Here is a 19,747-nt window from a genome sequence, read left to right on the forward strand (position 1 = left end):
AACAACCAATGAATATAATCTGTAGCAACATAAAGAAAAGGTAACACGCATGCTCTCAAAATATATTTCTTGTGATCAGGTCTTATTAAGAATGGCTGAATATGGATGGGAATGGGGGTGAAGCACTGAGGAGTACATTTAAGACAGAGTTCTAGTCAAGCTGCTCTGAACGTGTACCATCTCTACCTTCAAAACTCGATAGCAACTTTGAGTCTGTTTGTTCTACCCCCACCTGTTTCCTCCAACACACAGCCTACATTAATTCATTGCTGGATTCCTACACACCTGGCTGAGATCCTAACTGTTCCAAAACTTTCCCTGTGCTTTCCACCGACAGAGCTGACCATCTCTCCCAAGAGACTGACTCTTCAAGGCCTTTTTGTGTCCTTTCCCTAATTTCCTGCTTCCACAGCCCTGAACCACCTGATAATTTCAAAGACCTGGCATAATTTCACTAACCCTAATAAGGAATCTTATCAATGAAATAATAACTGCGCATTTGAAACTAGTCTCCTTTCACCCACTGCTCTAACCAATGAACAATACAGTATGACTCCAAATTATTTTTTTACTCTAAATTCTTAAAATTTCTAGGTTTTTTTCTCCTCCAAGATTCTAATTACCATTCCTGAATGGTAGATTGGTGACAGACTGCAAAGAAGCTTCAAGATACTTTATCCTATACACAAAGGTAACAGTTTAGGATTTCAATGAGATTGGAGGTGTCCTGTCCTGAGGGTGGAAAGACAAGGACTACCTATGGAGAAACCAGGAAGAAGGCTTTGGATAGCCCGAGTGAAGAATTATAGTAATAGTTTGGTCTAAAATCGGTACAGTTAAGCTTCAGGAAAGCAGAAAAACTCAAGGAAAATATATAGCACTTTGAAATAGAATAAAGGGAGAAGGGTGAGAAGAAAGTGCTAAAAGCAGTTCTTAGATTTCTGTCTTGCATCAGTAGATGGTGAGGGAACCATTCAGTGAGATAAGAAGTCATGGAAAAGAGGGGGTGGGAATGGATGTTAACTATTTATCCTTTCTTTCATAATAATTATCTAGCAGATATTTTTGTTCCCTTTCTCACCTATGTATTGGAGAAAGGCAGTCATAATTAACCTTTACCAATTATTTACAATATACAAAGTTTTGATATATATATGTAATGTATGTATATGTATATCTGAATATACATATTGAGAATGTTATATTGCCAATCTCATAGAAGAGGAAACTGAAAAACAGAGGTGGATGGCTTAATCAGAATCACACAGTTAATGGTGGCAGAAGTCAAACTTCAGAGTTTGAATTCTGAGAAGTGATACATAATAATCCCTGATCAGGCCAACTTTTACTGGACTAACTCAGTCTAACTGTAATCCTGGATTCTTTCCTGTGGCATGTATCTTTTCTAAGAATTGCTTCTTCTTAGCAGAATCCCATATCAGGTATACCTCTCTACAATGTTTATTCTGTTAGATTCCCCATACTGTACTCCATCATAAACAGCATAAAATTCTGCCCCACATTTTAACATCTCTAAAGCTAGATCTCTTAAAATTCATTAATAAGAAAATCTTGCAAACCTTAATTGGCACACATTTTTTCTTCTTAGTGGCACATACAATTGGTACATCTTACAAATAAAGCCATCGTAGATTCTCTAAAAATTCTCTATTTCCTGATTTCATATCTTTAGAGGAGGTCATACACCTATATTAAATGAGTTTATAGCTTATGTGATCGAAATACCATAAATTCAAGTGGCCCTAATACTACCTAGCAAATGATGTTTTCCTAACCCAACCATTTATCTACTCATCTACTCTTCTGGATCGCCATTTCATATCTTCCTGTCTCCTCAAACTTGCAATACTACGTCTTCTCTGCTTATTCTCAATTTTAGTAAGAAAACAGAATGAGTATTCTGAAATTATAGGACACAATGCCCTGTGCATATCAAGTACATATTTTGCTAACTGTGGCCTATTAACACTCATTAACATTGGTTTGTTCTATCAATTATTGAAGAAAACCAGCTAAAATCTACAGTGGTAGACAGTTGTAGATGTTTCCATTTCTTCTATTTATTCTGTTAATTTTTGCGTGAATCATTTAAGGCTTTGCTTTTACATGTATATGTTTTTATAGTTTTATATTCTTATGTAGTGGAACATATCAATTTTTTTAGTATTGATGTACATTTAATGTAATTATTGATATGATTACATTTTATCTATCATCCTGTTATTTTCTACTTTACTCATTTGTTCCTTGTTCTTTAGTTTATGCTTTTCCATTGTTACTTGAATATTTTCTATTATATCTTTTCACTATTGGCCTTTTATACCGGTAGCCCTAAAGATTACTACATACCTTAGCATACTCTAATTTTCAAATACAATTTCAAGTAAAATGTGGAAATTTCAAAACTTCAAATCTGTCATCTTTCATGGTTTTGTTTTTAATTTTGACTATCTAGAAATTCACAATTTTCTAATTCTAAATATTTTGGAACATTTTCATACACCAGATTCCTTAGGAGTGCCTGTGCTAGGAGCACTGTGTGTGTATGATGCAGGAAGGAGAGCTCTCCGGAGAAGGGGCCGGAGGGAAGTAGGATAGGAACAGGGAAAAAGAGTAAGTCAGGCAAGGATGTGGTTTGGACCAGAGGCGAGCTTCAGCCTCGTCGCACAAGACGTCTGGTACGTGAACTAAATCACAGAGATGTTCTCTACCATGAGGCAAGGGGGCCAAGTTTATGATTCTCATCTCAGTCAGTCATTGACTGATGGCTATCCCTGGTAATGAAGGTTTTGGGATAGGATGTATAACTTCCCAGGCAGGTTTGCTTTTATCGAGCTGAAGGAAATTCTCCAGTAAAAGCGTTTAAGCCTTTACTTGCCAACATTCATCCTGCAGGTAAAAGAAACTGGAGTTGGGAGAAATTTTTTTAAAAAAGGACCCACTACAGTCTTCAAAATCAAATAAATAATATTTGGATATAATGAGTATAAATACAGGCTAAATAAAAGCAGCATTAGGACTTAGTTTTAGCTACTTTTTATAAGAAGAAGGCTTGTCAGTTCTAGGCTTATTCTATAGAGTTGAGTTTGTTGAAAAAGTAGAGTGTTTTACCATAGATCTCACAAAATATATTTTTACAGGTCTGTCTATAAATCACATCTCTAGTTAGTCTGAGAACTTCTAAATTATTCAAGTTAAACTGCCTATATTATCTTGGAATATCTAAAATGTCTAATGTTTAATGTCAGTTAGCTTTGTTCGATAGCAAGAGAAATTTCCTATTTCTACTTAAATTGAATAAAGTTTTGAATTTGAATAATTTCTAATTCAGAGGTGAAAATCCCAGAAAAAAACTGATAACTTTGATACCTCAAAATTAGAAATTCATATTTATACAAGGATAGTAGAATCATCGATTTTCTTTATATATAAACATGTACTCTTGGTAAAGAAAAAAAATGATCTCAAGAGAGTTCTTTTTTTTTTTTAAGATTTTATTTATTTTTTTGACAGACAGAGATCACAAGTAGGCAGAGAGGCAGGCAGAGAGAGAGAGAGAGGAGGAAGCAGGCTCCCCACTGAGCAGAGAGCCCGATGTGGAGCTCGATCCCAGGACCCTGGGATCATGACCCGAGCCAAAGACAGAGGGTTTAACCGACTGAGCCACCCACGTGCCCCTCAAGAGAGTTCTTTAAGTCATTTTGTGCCTTCCTACAAGTGGTATACAACTTCCTTCCTATTAGTTTTGACAAGATGATAATCATCATTGTTGGTAATATTTACAATCATCTGCTTCTCTCATGTATTTAGAACACTTATGAGAGGAAGTCCTTCTTAAAATAATTTGGTAAAAATATTCTTTAAAATTCCAAAATTGAATTTGCATACCTGACATCACTACAATTAAAAATACTTACGCAGAAAAAGCCTGTTCTTGATGTTTACTAGGTATTGAACATTCATCATGTTGCATGCAATGCTCTTTTGTTTTCTTTCCCTCCTCCAAAGAAATGGAAATCATTTTATTCAACTCTAGCCAGCAAAGAAGAATTCTCTCCAAAGATGTATGCATTTATGCACATTTACAATCTCCTGAGGGTGATCTATAATACCTGTTTTCAATTAAAGTGCAAAAAATATCCTGTATAATGCATGTTCTGTCAGAAAAGCAATATGGGAAATGCACACTAACATGTCATGAGGCTGCTACATCACTTCATATAGAACAGGGAGGTCAATCAATCAGTATTTGAAATAAAATTGCTGGTATGCATTTTATGTGAAATACTGCACTGCATATTTAAAAAGGAAACATACTAGGAAAACCAACTTCTCAAAGTTTTTGCATTATAATTGGTGGCATCTTAGTATGATGGGAGCCAAAAAGAAGAAAACAAATGTTTACCTTCGGTACCTGAGTGGGAAGAAATAGTACTGATGGGATGTGAAATTAATGAAGACTTGGAGTAAAAGAAAGGACACAAAAAGAAGAGGGGAGGCCTTTCCTTATAATCTCCTTAGGATATAAGAAGAGGGTTGCTTCACAGACTAAATAATTCCTAAACCTATCAGTAATGGGAGGGGGAAAAGCCTCAAAATAGGTTTCGCAGAATAAGCAAATCTTTGCACACCTCCAAACTTGGAAATAAAACCTTAACATCTTTCAGAGAAAAATGTTGCAAACCTTCTGAGATGATTCATAGTGTTAGCCCTTGTAGCCTCTTGAGACTTATACCGAGAGACTTCTGTGAACCTTAATTCACTTCCCAACGAGTAGCCTTGACAGATTCAAGAATTAAAAAATCAAGGATTGGTCAGTTGTCATTCTCTTGCCTACCCTGGCAATTCATTTGGCATTGTGTGGACCTACACATAGAGCTTAGCATGAAAGACTCTGTGAAGAACACTTGAAATTGAAATGTTTGAAATTTCAAAGGACTTAAATGAAGTTGGGTTATCCTGGCCTCATTTTCCTGGTCAGTGAAGGCTTTTCAGGGAGTGAAAGCCTACATTTTAGCAGTGTATTCTACATAATTAAAAGAATCTTCACATAAGACATCTGTTTTAATTAAAGCTGGAAAATGGAATGCTTCATTGGAAAAACAAAGCTATCTCTTTTCTCAGCTTTCTAGTCTGTAGGTACTTTCCTGAATTTAAAATCAGAAATGTTTAAGTGGTAACAGCAACACATTGGCAGATCTCCCCAACCCTCTGAAATATTAGAGTCATTTCCACTTGAGTATGCTCACATAATTAGTGTTCAACTCACCATCCACAGAACTGGAATGTCTATGAATTTTGCCAGAAATAAAACACATCATCATCTGTTTGTTGTACTATGTTTTATGCCACTAACAACTAAAACTGTCCCCATCTGGGGATTTGAGTAGACCCTGCCAGGGGGCCAATGACAGGTAAAGAGAATGAATTGGAGCTGGCATCCCAGTCAAAGAGCTGGGAGAGAACAACAATGGTACTCAGTCAACTTTCGTAGAGAACAGTAGCATTAATTCCAGAAACACAGAACCAACAAACAAATCCAAAGGCGGGAAGAGGACAAAAAATGCATATACAGCCGGACCAGGCTCTCTGAAGTTGGAGAAGGGTAGTAGGATGAGTATGAAGCAAGGGTCACGCAAAACTACTACTGCAAATGTGACTGGTTACTGCTCTTTGCTGAGGCAGCAAGTTTTTCAAAGGGTGAGACTGGAGCAAAGGTGTGAGGTCAGGATAAACAGGTTAACAGGCAAGACTGAAATCTGTAAAATGAGATAATATAGTAAAGGCTTCAGCTATGACACATTATATATTATAGTGAGAAAATTCATGTTTATTGTAGTGCCTGGTATAGAAAATGTATCAGAGCATTTTGTTGTCATTAAGATCCTTGCTTGCCAACCTCTCATTATATATAAATCTGCCTTTGTTACTCCAGTCACATGTTTAGTTTAACAATAAAGAGTATTCTCTAATATGCCCTACACTTAGGCATCTTAGCCAGAATTTCCACAATATCCATTAGCATTGCAGGCATATCTGCTACGTATGATATGACTGGCCTCTTGGATATGGTACCCATATTGCCATCTACTGGAAATTACTTCAAATTACAGATAGACACACAAGATGAGCAAGGATGCTGCTAAAAGAAAACTCAATTCTATATACAGTGACATAATGGTGAAATTTCTGATGGATAAGAAAGGTACAAATAAGCACTGTGTGATAACTCAGCTTTCACTTCTAAATGAACATAGTCTGTGTGAATTTCTTCATTCAACCTGTCTTATCTGATTTTGTTGGTGCAGTCAACACCTCATCATCTGATTGTTCTAAATGTTCTGTTTTTGATACATAGGGATGTTTCAAGCTTTAGTAAGAAAGAAAAAGCTGGGGCGCCTGGGTGGCTCAGTTGTTAAGCGTCTACCTTCAACTCAGGTCATGGCATAGAGCTCCACATTGGGCTCCCTGCCACAGGGAGCCTGCCTCTCCCTCTGCCTCGCCCTCTCCCCCTGCTTGTGTTCCCACTCTCACTTTGTCAAATAAATAAAATCTTAAAAAAATTAAAAAAGAAAGAAAACAGCTGGAATTTATTCTATAAAGAATATTGTATTTCTTAAATTCATTTGTTATTCTAAACACTGATATTCTGATACTGCATATTCTTAGTATTCTTTTCATGATGCTTACTCAAAGAAAATAGAAAAGAAATGCCATGTGTCATAAAAAAGTATAATTTAAAGCAAATGGCACAGATATTTGAAAACCAAGGAAAATGTAATATAATGTGTCAAAATATAGATTTTATGTACAGCTGATAAATTAAGCCCAGAAAGACAGATGACAAAAATCAAAATCATGTATTGATAACATTTAGAATAATACCAAGCCTTTGAGGGAGTATGATTTAATTTAATTGTAACTACGCAAAGCCTTTTAAGAGGGCTCAATTTTCATTACATTTTTAAAAATAAGATCTTGAAGAAGAATAAATGAAACAAGATGGGATTGGGAGGGAGACAAACCATAAGTGACTCTTAATCTCACAAAACAAACTGAGGGTTTCTGGGGGGAGGGGGTTTGGGAGAAGGGGGTGGGATTATGGACATTGGGGAGGGTATGTGATTTGGTGAGTGCTGTGAAGTGTGTAAACCTGGTGATTCACAGACCTGTACCCCTGGGGATAAAAATATATGTTTATAAAAAATAAAAAAATTTAAAAAAAAATAAGATCTTGAGGATCCAGAAAAGATTTTTTAAAAATAAAATTAAATATTTTTGGGGTACCAACAATGTATGGTATTTGTCTAAAAGAGAAGTCGTATTTCTTATTATTTCAAAAATGTGCTGATTCCAAATAAAAGTATCAAAAATTATGTCATTAGTACATATTATTATAATAGAAACTGTTTCATATAATAAAGTAGAACCCTTAGAAAGCTTATTTTATTGGGAATTTTACATTCTTTTCTGGAAATTAACAAATGTTAAGAAATGAAAGAGTTCAGTTGATTAATATCTGTAAATATTGCAGAAGTGATTTGTATTTGCAACAGTGTACGTATACCTCTGCCTTCTGACCTTTGAATCACACTTCTTAAAATATACTGCATCAGTCTTGTAGAATTATATGATGGCAAAGATCCTTGAAAGGGTATATGATTCATCCCATTGACTTCACCTGGAAATGCATGAGTCATGCTAGACAGGTGAGTCTTATTACTAAGTAACTAACCAGTAGCAGAATCCATGAATCCTCTTCCAAATAAGTCCTTTCTTGAATTCAATGGCCTTTGTTATCAAACAGTCCTCAATATATGTGTCTGAATTTATGCTGCCATAGGTTAAATTTATTTCCTCAGTGGAAAGTGCAACATGACATTATACACTTAGGATTTTATCAGTGAGTTCCACAGAATGACAGCTAATCACAAGAAACCTTGGCAAAAATCCCTTTCTTGTCAAAATTAATGTTTAAATATTCAGTTTATATTATATGCAAGTCTCACCTTTCTCTTTTAAGGAATAAATTTGTTCATTTATCCGTATAGATCCCTTTCTGTATTGCAAGGTTATTGTTTTTAAGCTTAAGGGAAAGTTTCAGTATCCTGTTTTAGCTTTGACATTTCTGAAGAACAAATTATAAGTTCTTTACCTGGATTTCAGTATATTGATTTTTTTTTTTTTTTTTTTTTTTTTTTTTTTTTTTTTTTTAGTACTTTGGATTCAATTCTTTCTGTAGCAAGAGAACAATAGACTCATTACCTCAGGAGATTTACCCTTGGTCATACATTGGTTAGTATGACACAGAAACACTACAGAGAGAATATCCATCCAAAACGTTTGACTTAAAGAGAAAGAGGCTGTAATCCCTTTCCCAAGTCTCCACTCACCTTCCCTAAAGTCTGGAAGAAAGAGTCTCTTAAATATTTCCCACTGCCACAGAACACTGATCCTGAATAAGTCTGGGTTTAACAACTATATAACTGTTTAACTCTCCACCTTAGGAGGGAGACTCAGGTTTAATGACATAGTTCAACTACACTGAACCATCACTGCAGTTTGTGATATCTTCTAGGTACATCCAATCAAATCTATCACTGGTACTTGTGTCTACACCGTCTTTTGCATTCATCTTCTCTTCTGATTTAATGATTTCAGTCTAAGAAAAACAATGTATCTTCTCTAACTAAATCAAGACTCTGAGCTGGCCTGGCATATAGAAATTCGTTCCCAATGATGATGATCTTCAAAAGACCAATAATGTCATATAGTTTGTAACAGATTCTTTTTCATCTTAGTCTTTCTTCTTCTATCCCCTCTGGTTTAACTGCGTCTTCTCCAAAATGGAAAGTTTCTTAGGAAGAATAAATTTGGCTAATGCAGCAGATTATCCGATTAGAATAACAGAAATCACTCACTAAAACAATTAATGGATTCATCCAGTCAGCAAGATTTTCTATAGCTATGTTATATATGCAGCTCACTTTCCTAAGTGTTATAATTTCATGGGTAAATACATTCCATTAAAGGAAATATATATTTTGGGAAAGTTTAATCTGAAATATATACTTGCATTTTGTCCTTTCAATTTGGTCCTTTGAACCCTAAAATATAAAAGATTTTATTTCGTGTTTAGCATATTTTTGTCAGCATTGTGTTTATACACTCCATCCAAATTGTATGTGTAGTTGAGGTTTGCTGATTTTCAGAGCAATAAGAGGTTTCACTGGATAATTACATCACAATCATTTACCCACCCCATTCTTGGTCATTTTTGTTATTTCCAGTTTTAATTAATTACAAATAACTATGAACATTTTTTGACAAGTCTTGCTGCATGCGTTGGACCCACATGGAGAGAGTGGGATTTCAAAATCGAAGAAAGTTAACAGATCATGGCAAAGGCTTTTTCCAAAGTGGTGATGTTAAATTTTACTTCACCAGAAATGTAAGAGAGACCCTGTTGCTCTCAACTCCTGTGAAAACAGTACCATCAATCTTTACAGACATTTGGGAGAATGCTTAGTAGTCAATTGTATGGGTTTTGAGTTGTATTCCCATAATGATTAATGAAGCTGTACACCTTTTCAAATTTTTATTAGTCATTTTGATATCCTATTTTGTGAAGTGCCTGTTTAAGTCTTCTTCCCATTTTCTTTTGGATTCTGTGTTTCTCCTATTGATTTGTACTTTTTCTATATTTTGGATGAGTCTTGTCTAATTATATGCATTGCAAATATTTTCATTCATTCTGTCTTTTCTTCTTAATGGTGATTTTTGAAACAAAATTTTAATGTAGTTTTATTTTCAATTCATTTTTATTTTATTTTTTAAAAGCTTTTAAAAAGATTTTATTTATTTATTTGACACAGAGAGAGAAGTCACAAGTAGGCAGAGCTGCAGACAGAGAGAAAGGGAGAAGCAGGTTCCCTGCTGAGCAGAGAGCCTGATACAGGGCTCGATCAAGGACCCTGAGATCATGACCTGAGCCAAAGACAGAGGCTTAACCAACTGAGCCACCCAGGTACCCCTAGATTGTTTTTATTTTTAATGCTTTAGAAGTCCTGTTTAAGAATATTTCTCTATGGGACGCGTGGGTGGCTCAGTCATTAAGTGACTGCCTTCAGCTCAGGCCCTGATCACAGGGTCCTGGGATCAAGCCCCCGTGTCAGGCTCCCTGCCCAGCGGGAAGCCTGCTTCTCCCTCTCCCACTCCCCCTGCTTGTGTTCCCTCTCTTGCTATCACTCTCTTTGTGTCAAATAAATAAATAAATAAAATCTTTAAAAAAAAAAAAAGAATATTTCTCTACCCAAGGTTATAAAAACGCTCTTCCATGTTTTCTAAAACCTTTCATGTTTTGCCTTCCAAATTCTGCAGTGTACAAGCAATTGTTACTTTATCACATGAACAAAGGTCAAGTTCTTTTCATTTATTATACAGATATGCAATTGGAACTGTCCTATGTGTTGAAACAACAATCTTTGCCCACAAATTTATAGTGTCATCCTTGTACCATATAAGGTTTCATATTGTCACGATGCTGTCTCTTCTGCTCTACTGACGTATTTGTTTATCTTAGCTAATAACCAACTTTCATAATCATTGTTGCTATATGAAAGGACAAATTCTAGCAACTCATATTTTTTTCAAAAGTGTCTTGGCTCTAGCGAAATAAGTCAAGCAGAGAAAGACAACTATCATATGATCTCCCTGATATGAGGAAGTGGTGATGCAACATGGAGGCTTAAGTGGGTAGGAGAAGAATAAATGAAACAAGATGGGATTGGGAGGGAGACAAACCATAAGTGACTCTTAATCTCACAAAACAAACTGAGGGTTGCTGGGGGGAGGGGGTTTGGGAGAAGGGGGTGGGATTATGGACATTGGGGAGGGTATGTGCTTTGGTGAGTGCTGTGAAGTGTGTAAACCTGGTGATTCACAGACCTGTACCCCTGGGGATAAAAATATATGTTTATAAAAAATAAAAAGTTAAAAAAAAAAAAAGTGTCTTGGCTTGGGAATACCATTTGCATTACCAAATCAATATCACCTTACCAATATTCACATAAAAATCTACTGGTATTTTTACTGGGATAGTACTGAATATAAAAATCAATTTGGGGAAACTAACATCTTTAAATTGTTAAATCTCTTCATCATTGGACCAGATAAATGTTTCCATTTATTTACGTCTTTTTTGTTTCAGATTTTTAATTTAAATTCTAGTTATTTAACAGATAGTATAATACTGGTTTCAGAGTAGAATTTAGTGATTCATCACTTAGATATAACACCCAGAACTTAACAAAACAAATGGTCTCCTTAATGTATAGGTTTTTAAAAATCTATCTTAATATTTCTAGTGTTTTCTGTGGCAATTTTTCACAGGATTTTTCTAATGTATTTGAAATATTTTGATGCTACTACAAAGGCCATAAATTATACATAAAATTTCATTTCTACCATTTGACATTGTATCCAACAACTCTGTCCATTTTGTATACTAATGATAATAATGTATATGTGGATTCTCTCTTCCTTTTCTATGATTTTTGCCCTTTCTTTTTTTCTTACCTATTGTACTGGCTATGATTTCAGGCATGATGCTTATTAAAAGTACTAGACATCTTTGTTTTAATCTTAATCTATGAAAGAAAATCTTCAATAGTTCACTATTAAATATAAAGCCTCTTCCTTGTTTTCTGTGCCTGTCCATTATTAGATTAAGGAAGTTTCTTCTATTCATAACTTGTTAGAAGTCTGAAGTCATAAATATAGTTTAATTTTACCAAATGACCTCCCCATACTGATTTAGTGGATTATATATTTGTGTTTTATTCTACTAATATGAATAATATAACTGGGTAATCATTGAAAGTTAAACCAACCTTACATTCCTGGAATAAACCTAATTTGATCATAATATATCATCTCTTCTATATATTACTGAATCTGATGTGCTTTTATTTTGTTTATAATTTCTTATTTGGTGCTTAAAGTTGGCCTCCATTTTACCAATGTCACTAGAGGGTGTAATTTCAAAGAGTATCCCTCCCTTATAAAATAATATTAAAAGATCTCTCTTTGTCTATCACAGGAGTGTTATTTCCTTCTTAACCATTTGGTGGAAACTGGTAAAACCAGTAAGAACTGGAGTTTTATTTGTTGGAGGAAATTAATCATATATTTAATCACTTTAAAACTCCTAAAATTAGGAAGGTTTAACACACACACACACACACACACACACACACTATATATATATATATATATATATATATTTTTTTTTTTTTTTCTCCTGTGTCAGGTTTACAAGCAGTGTATTCTTGCCTACTCTTTCCCCTCCTTTTGTAGTTTCTATTTGTCTATATGATAGACTACTAAACTGCTGTCCCCATGCTTATAACTTTCTCTTCTGGCTATCATTTTGGGCTTTCCTCTAGCTATATTCTTCTGTTCCTTCCAACTTACTAATCCCCTCTTCAATTATAACAAATATGAAGTTAGAATAATCTCTTTAGACCTTAATTTTAGTTGTTTTTATTTATCAGTTCTATAGTTTCAATTTAGTTGTTTAATATATTTTTCTGTATGTTTATAAATCACACATTTCTTTCTTTTTTTTTTAAGATTTTATTTATTTATCTGACAGACTGGGATCACAAGCAGGCAGAGAGGCAGGCAGAGAGAGAGGAAGGGAAGCAGGCTCCCTGCTGAGCAAAGATCCTGATGTGGGGCTCCATCCCAGGACCATGGGATGATGACCTGAGCCGAAGGCAGAGGCTTTAACCCGCTGAACCACCGAGGCACCCCAAAACACATGTATTTCTTATGTATCTCTACTAATGCTCTAATTTTGTGCTTTATTTCTTTAAATTAAGAATAGTGGTTAGAGGGATGCCCAGGTGGCTCAGTGGGTTAAGCATCTGCCTTCCCCTCAAGTCATGATCTCAGGGTCCTGGGATCAAATCCTACATGGAGCTCCTTGCTCAGCAGGGAGCCTGCTTCTCCTGCCCACTGCTCTTTCTGCCTGCTCAGTCCCTTTGTCTCTGAAAAATAAAATGTTAAAAAAAAAAAAAAAAGAATAGTGGTTAGATAGTTTGTGTCTGAGAAGTCCATCAAATAGACTTTCTGAGGATCCTTTTTTATAGCCTCTTTTTTCATTCCTTTCCTTCCTTCTTCCTCCTCCTTGGTTTTGCTCTCCTTCTTTCTATTTTTTTTTTTGTTTGTTTTGTTTTCTATTTCCTAATTTCATCTCCTCACATGCCTAGGAGGTCCTAGAGATTTCACAAAATAAAGAAATAATTTAAAGCCTTGGAAAATATATTCACACAAAGAAGCTTTTGCTTTATGCTACTAGCAAGTGGTCAGTAATAAAACAATTCAAAACACCTTTATCTAATTTGGGAGTTTAGAAGGTCCAAAGCTGATGAACGCCAATCTCTTCCACATCACCCTTACTCGGGGTGTAAGGGGATTCATCAGTATCCTCCCTCTGTGAAGTTCTCTGAAGACCAATTTTTGTCTTTCAGTCTTGTGAGGGTATAAAAACTCTGTTCTTATTTTTGAGATCTGGAGAAATCAGCCATCCCGAATATGGGGCTTACCTTTCTTTATTTTCCCAGATCTTGACTCTATAATTCTTTACTGCCTTGGTAGCTCTTCTGTGCCTTCAAGCTAAATATTAATAAATTTTCTTTTAAGTCTGGAAACTGGTCTAATCTCCTAGACTGCCATTAGCCTAAAGTTGCATATAGTTTTTAATTAGATAAAAGGAAGAGAGGCATAAAAAAAAAAAAGGCAAACCACCAACAGAAAAATCCCCATAAAATTATACTCTTAAAGGATAGATGCAAACCAAGAAACAGACTCATCACAATAGAGAACTGATGGTTACTAGAGGAAAGGTGAGTGGGTCTGGGTTAAATAGGTGATGGAAGTTAAGATTTGCTCTGTAGTGATGAGCATCAGATATTTTTTATTTTTTCTTTAAACAATATTTATTTATTTATTTATTTGAAACACAGTGAAAGCGATAAAGATCACAGAGCTTTGAAAAGGGAGAAGTATACTCGCCACTGAGCAGAGAGCCCAATGTGAGGGCTCAATCACAGAACTCTGGATCATGACCCGAGTCAGAGGTAGTCACTTAACTGAATGAGCCACACAGGTATCCTGAGCATCAGGTGTTTTATGGAAGTGTTGAGTCACTATATTGTATATCTGAAACTCATATTACACTGTATTTACCTATAGGAATTTGAATAAAACTTTAAAAAATATTGGTTTCTCTAAGGCATGACTTATTCTTGACTTAAAGACATAATTTGTCAATGTTCTTATACTTCAAAATTAACCTTACAAAAATGCTAATCGGTAAAATTTCCTAGAATTATGTTTCCCAAATGCATTTTTCAATAAACTCTTTGTGGGAGAGAAGTTCATAGACGAGTTCTCTTAATATTCTTCTATTTAATGGATTTGCCACTGACTCTTCCCTGGTCTAGAAGATATTCTGACTTATATAAACAGTATGCTGATTATTTGTGGATGGCTTTTTGAAATGTGCCTCTGTATTTCTGCTCATTGCCCATCAGGTTGGGTGACTCGTCTACACCATAAACTACTGAAGCTTGAGGGACATAAATATCATATTTATTCAACATTTATTGCTGGTTCAGCAATATTCTTAAGAATTTTTTCTTAATGCTTATGCAGATTCACTATGTTTCCTTACAAATACTGAGAATCAAAGCAAGATTGGCAAATGCTTTTTATGTCTCACCCTTAAGAAATAATGTGATGGATTTATTCTTTTTATAATTCAGAGCTAAACCAAAGAGGAAACACCATAACTATGTCAGTACATTCATGTACATATGCACACACACATAAATACATGTTATTTTCTAGCGCTACCTTATTTTTCCCAACTTTTTAAAAAGTGGGTACCATTTTTTTGTTCCTGAATTTTCAAAGAAATATTTTTAGTACATATATTTTCTTTTTCTGTGTATTGTTTTTATCCTGTGTATTGTTTTTATCCTGTGTGCATATACATGAACCTTAAGTAACATTTTTTCAAAACAACTACTATAAGAAGCATTTGGGAAGACAATTTGGGAAATTTTATATGTAAATACATGAACTGATAACAGTTCTCTAAAATTTATGTTTCCAAATATTTTTTCATACTGTCTCATTAAAACATTGTTAAAAAATATATGTGATTAAAAAAAATACATGATTCAGAACAGGTGATTTCCAATTTTCTTGAAAATTCAAAGATCACATGGTAGTTAAAAAGCTTTCTACCTTATCCATTTAATCATTTAAGTTCTACTCTTGAGAAACCCACTGTGTAATTTTATGTGGTATAAAGTTAACATTTATGGTAAGATTCAGTGAAGCTCTATTAAAGGTAAGCCAACCTTCAGAATCAGAGGTACTGTATTTCTATCATCCATTATGTGGACGATGGTCTTCTTTCTTCCTATAAAAATGCGTGCTACATTTTCATTCACCATAAAAATACATTAAAAACTCGTAATTATGGCAGTAATGATGCCTTTTAAATAGTGCTAAAAAGTTTAAAAGTACAACACCTCTCAAAAGACTTATCTAATATGCAAAATAAATTATTATGCCACTTCATTTAGTGAATATTAAGTAAGCTTCCTTAGCTACTTGTGCCATCGGTTTATTTCACTCAGCTGAATAGTCTAATAATATTTTCATTAAATATTTATATGAACAATCAAACACTGCAAATGAAGAGCATATCCCTTGACATTCAAGATGGTTTCCAGGCTGATATCAGCAGTTTGTTATGTTGGTAGGGCTCATTTGCTATGGCTTAGAATGATGTTTTCCATTAGCTGTGAGTATCTTATGTCTGACCTTAGAATAAAGGCTATTCATCATGCCTTCTAATTTCTAAATTTTATTTCTTCATTGAGAAAGTACTGACGATGGAAAATTAAGTGCATTTAAAAGCTGGGGTCATGTTATACTAATTCAGTCAAGGAAATTGATTAACGCAGATTATTTTTTAAAGCAATAGAAAATACACTCTTTGGTTTTATGTGTTTAATACCATCCTGTTCATATAACTTATATACCCATTAAATAAAGGTGAATCTAGTATTTGACTTCCAATTTATATATGATTTTTTGATTAATGAATGCATGATAGCATGATGACTGCTATAACATTTAATTTGAAATCCTACAAATGTCATTATATGCTAATTCTGTACATTTCTCCTGAAATATTTATTTCACTTTCATGGATACTATTTGAGATTACTAGAAGTTAATATCAAAATGATGCTGCATATGATTTAGAATATAAATCCAGAAACTAGATTCAAATAAACACAAAATTTTGGGGTGATCATTTTGAGTATTTAAAGAGTTATAACTAAAATTTAAAGGAGTAATAAATAATTATTAACTTTGTTAAAATTTTCTATAAAATGTGATATTAGAAATCTGTAATCACAAACTTGGAAGTACACACAAAAAATTATTTTATTTAAATCAAATTAAATACAATTAGTTTCATCCCTTGGGGTTAATGAACAACTTAACCTGGATCATTACTAGGACTTATGCATAATGTGGCTCAGAGCCATGTGAAGGCCCCAGGTGTCTTTCTTAACTTCAGGCTTTAGTATTACCTGTTTGCTAATGTGGAACATTATCCAAACCTGCATAGTCCCTGTGGTCTGACTGTTTTGCTACTTCCATGATATATTTGGGCATTGGAAATTTTGATGAGGACCAAAACCCTGGTGTCTAACATAAAGCCTTTTAGTCACAGTAAATAGGCAAATCTTCCAAACTCTTCAAGGTATTACAAGGACCAGAATCATTATCCTCACTTGTTCCAGAAACTGCAAACCTTAGACCAAGCTCTACTGTTGAAAAACCTCTTCCCTATCATAATATTTCCAGGGCGCCTGGGTGGCTCAGTGGGTTAAGCCGCTGCCTTCGGCTCAGGTCATGATCTCAGGGTCCTGGGATCGAGTCCCGCATAGGGCTCTCTGCTCAGCAGGGAGCCTGCTTCTCTCTCTCTCTCTCTCTCTCTCTGCCTGCCTCTCTGTCTACTTGTGATCTCTCTGTCAAATAAATAAATAAATAAATCTTTAAAAAAAATAATAATATTTCCAATTTCCCACTCCATAGTCACTAGTTAATCATGTTCTGTGTATTTCTTGAGAACACAGTACAATGTTCTCAGTAAGTTATATGCATTTTTGTTTCTTGGTTTTTTTTTTTTCCAAGAGTTTATTTATTTACTTGAGAGAGCAGAGAAGATGAGCAGGGGGAGGAACAGAGGTGGAGGGAGAGGGACAAGCAGACTCTGCCCTGAGCATGGAGCCCAATGTGGGGCTCGAATCCCAGATCCTGAGATCATGACTTGAGCTGAAACCAAGAACCAGACACTTAACCAACTGAATCATCCAGGCACTCATTTTGGTATTTTTAATTACTGAAACAAAAAATATTGAAAACTGCAACTTCTAGAAGAACCACTTATGTTTTTATAATAGCTTGAATGACCATATTATTTGTCATTCAAACCAGAACACTTTGAGAAGGGATTAATAATCATGGCAAGGAAACAGATACAGCTAGTTCTCTCAGATTAGGCTCCCAGGAAGAGACCCTGATTTGTAGTAAAGTGCTTTTTAAGATATATTCCCAAGAAAATCTGGTAGATGAATGGGGAGGTAGAACTACAACAGGAAAGAAACCAAGAAAGAATGCCATATCCAGTGAAGTCCCACAGAAGTTGTGGGGTGGGGGGAAGGCAGGGGGGAGTACCAGACCACGTATAAGACATCCAGTTACATTGGGTTTAATGTTGAACAAAAATTAATTGTTTGGTGTAAGTATATGTAGAATATTGCATTCTTCTTGGGCATCCTGTATTGTTATTTGCTATACTTGACAACCCTACCTAAGAGGTCTCTGGAGAGAGAAAAGGTATCAGTCACACTTAAGAGAGCCAGGGGACAAGGGAGCAGAATATTTAAACCCCTGTACCCATCAGTCATTAAGTGTAGTTCTAGATGAATATCAATTCCCAGGTACTTCCAGCACTCTGTGTGCTGCCAAAGTGGGTTACAGGAGTCTGAGAGTAGCCCTCCCAAAGAGAAGACACAAGTGCTCGCTACTGGGACAGAACTTACATGAAACAAATCTGAGGGGGTATATGGGCAAAGCCCTGACAGCATCTGTTGCCCGCATATTAACCCAGGAAAACAGAAATATGTGGTCATCCTAGCACAGCTAGCAATCTATACTTATAGCTTGAAAGAGCTCCCAGACACCAAGAAATAATTTTTTGGAATTGAAGGATAAGGGGTTCTTCCAGAACACTGGAAAAAATAGCATACCCTCCCACATACTCATAGATTTATACATCTCAATAAATTACTTTGCCACAAGAATTAATTGGGACACATACCTTTCATTTTCCAGATATGGAAATCAATTGATTCCCTGAAGACTCTTTTAACCTGACAGAAATTAAAAGGTCATGAAATGAAGCTTCTTGATTTATTTTCACACAAATTTAGCCATTTGTGATATATTAGTGTCCCATAAACCGAGCTAACATGCACATTATTTACACTCTACCTGAAGATTTATTGGACTTCATGTGGTACAGAAGGCAAAACCTTCCCCAATTAAAAGTGAAAAAGCTCAAGATATAAGTCATAACTTGAAAAAAGCATCCATTTCCTTTTAGGTTATTCTGGTAATTTCATATCCTAAACTTAATGTATAGGCATCCTAGATAATTAGGATGCTAATTACGATTGGAGTTTTCCTCTTACCCAAAGGACTTCTACAGTTAAATTATTCTAAAAGTTAACTACAGTTTTCTGACTCCTTGGGGTGAGTTGGAAAGTCGCATAATGAAAATGTGCCTTGAGGTTAAAGAAGGCCTTCTCCTGTAATATATACTGCCTAGTTATTCAAGATAGAAACATTACTGCTTCACATAGACATTCCACAGTTTCTATTCTACCACTGGATTGGCCCTTAATTACCTCATTGCTTCTGTTACTACATGCACGTAAGTATGAATATAGTAGGTAATGGTTCACGAAACAGTTAAATGGTAAGGTAATTAGGTTGACATCCTAGAGACAGTGCTTAATAGCACTACAGAGCCCAACACGATGTCCTTTAAGAAAATATGAAAAGTAACTTTAAGTTCAGAGCCCTAATTGGAATGTATATATACTTTCCAGCAAGCCGCATTGTATAGATCTTCCTCTCTTCAGAGTCATGGGACCAAAGGTATACAATGTTGGGTATACCCAACATAAGGAACAACTTGTTCCATATTCTAGAAATATGCTTCTATTTAAATATGCTTCTAGTTAAATTCTATTTAACTATGGAATTAATAGATATATTCTAGAAATATTCTAGAAAAAGAAATAGAAATATTCTAGAAATATGGAACAAGTTGTTCCTTAAGCATTAAAAATCTTGGCCCCTCCTAATTCGATTATATCCATGTTCCTTTAGTTAGCCTCCAAGGTCTGCTTTTATCTGACCCCAGCCTCCTTCCTAACCTCACCTCCTAGTGGTCCCCTTTTTAGCACATACTATTATAGACATACGCAAAATTAACACTGTATCTTCCCTTCTTCTTTGCTAAATCAGCTCCATCAGCTCCATGTAGAGACTACACATC

Source organism: Mustela nivalis (genome assembly GCF_964662115.1).
Source record: "Mustela nivalis genome assembly, chromosome: 12".
NCBI lineage: Eukaryota > Metazoa > Chordata > Mammalia > Carnivora > Mustelidae > Mustela > Mustela nivalis.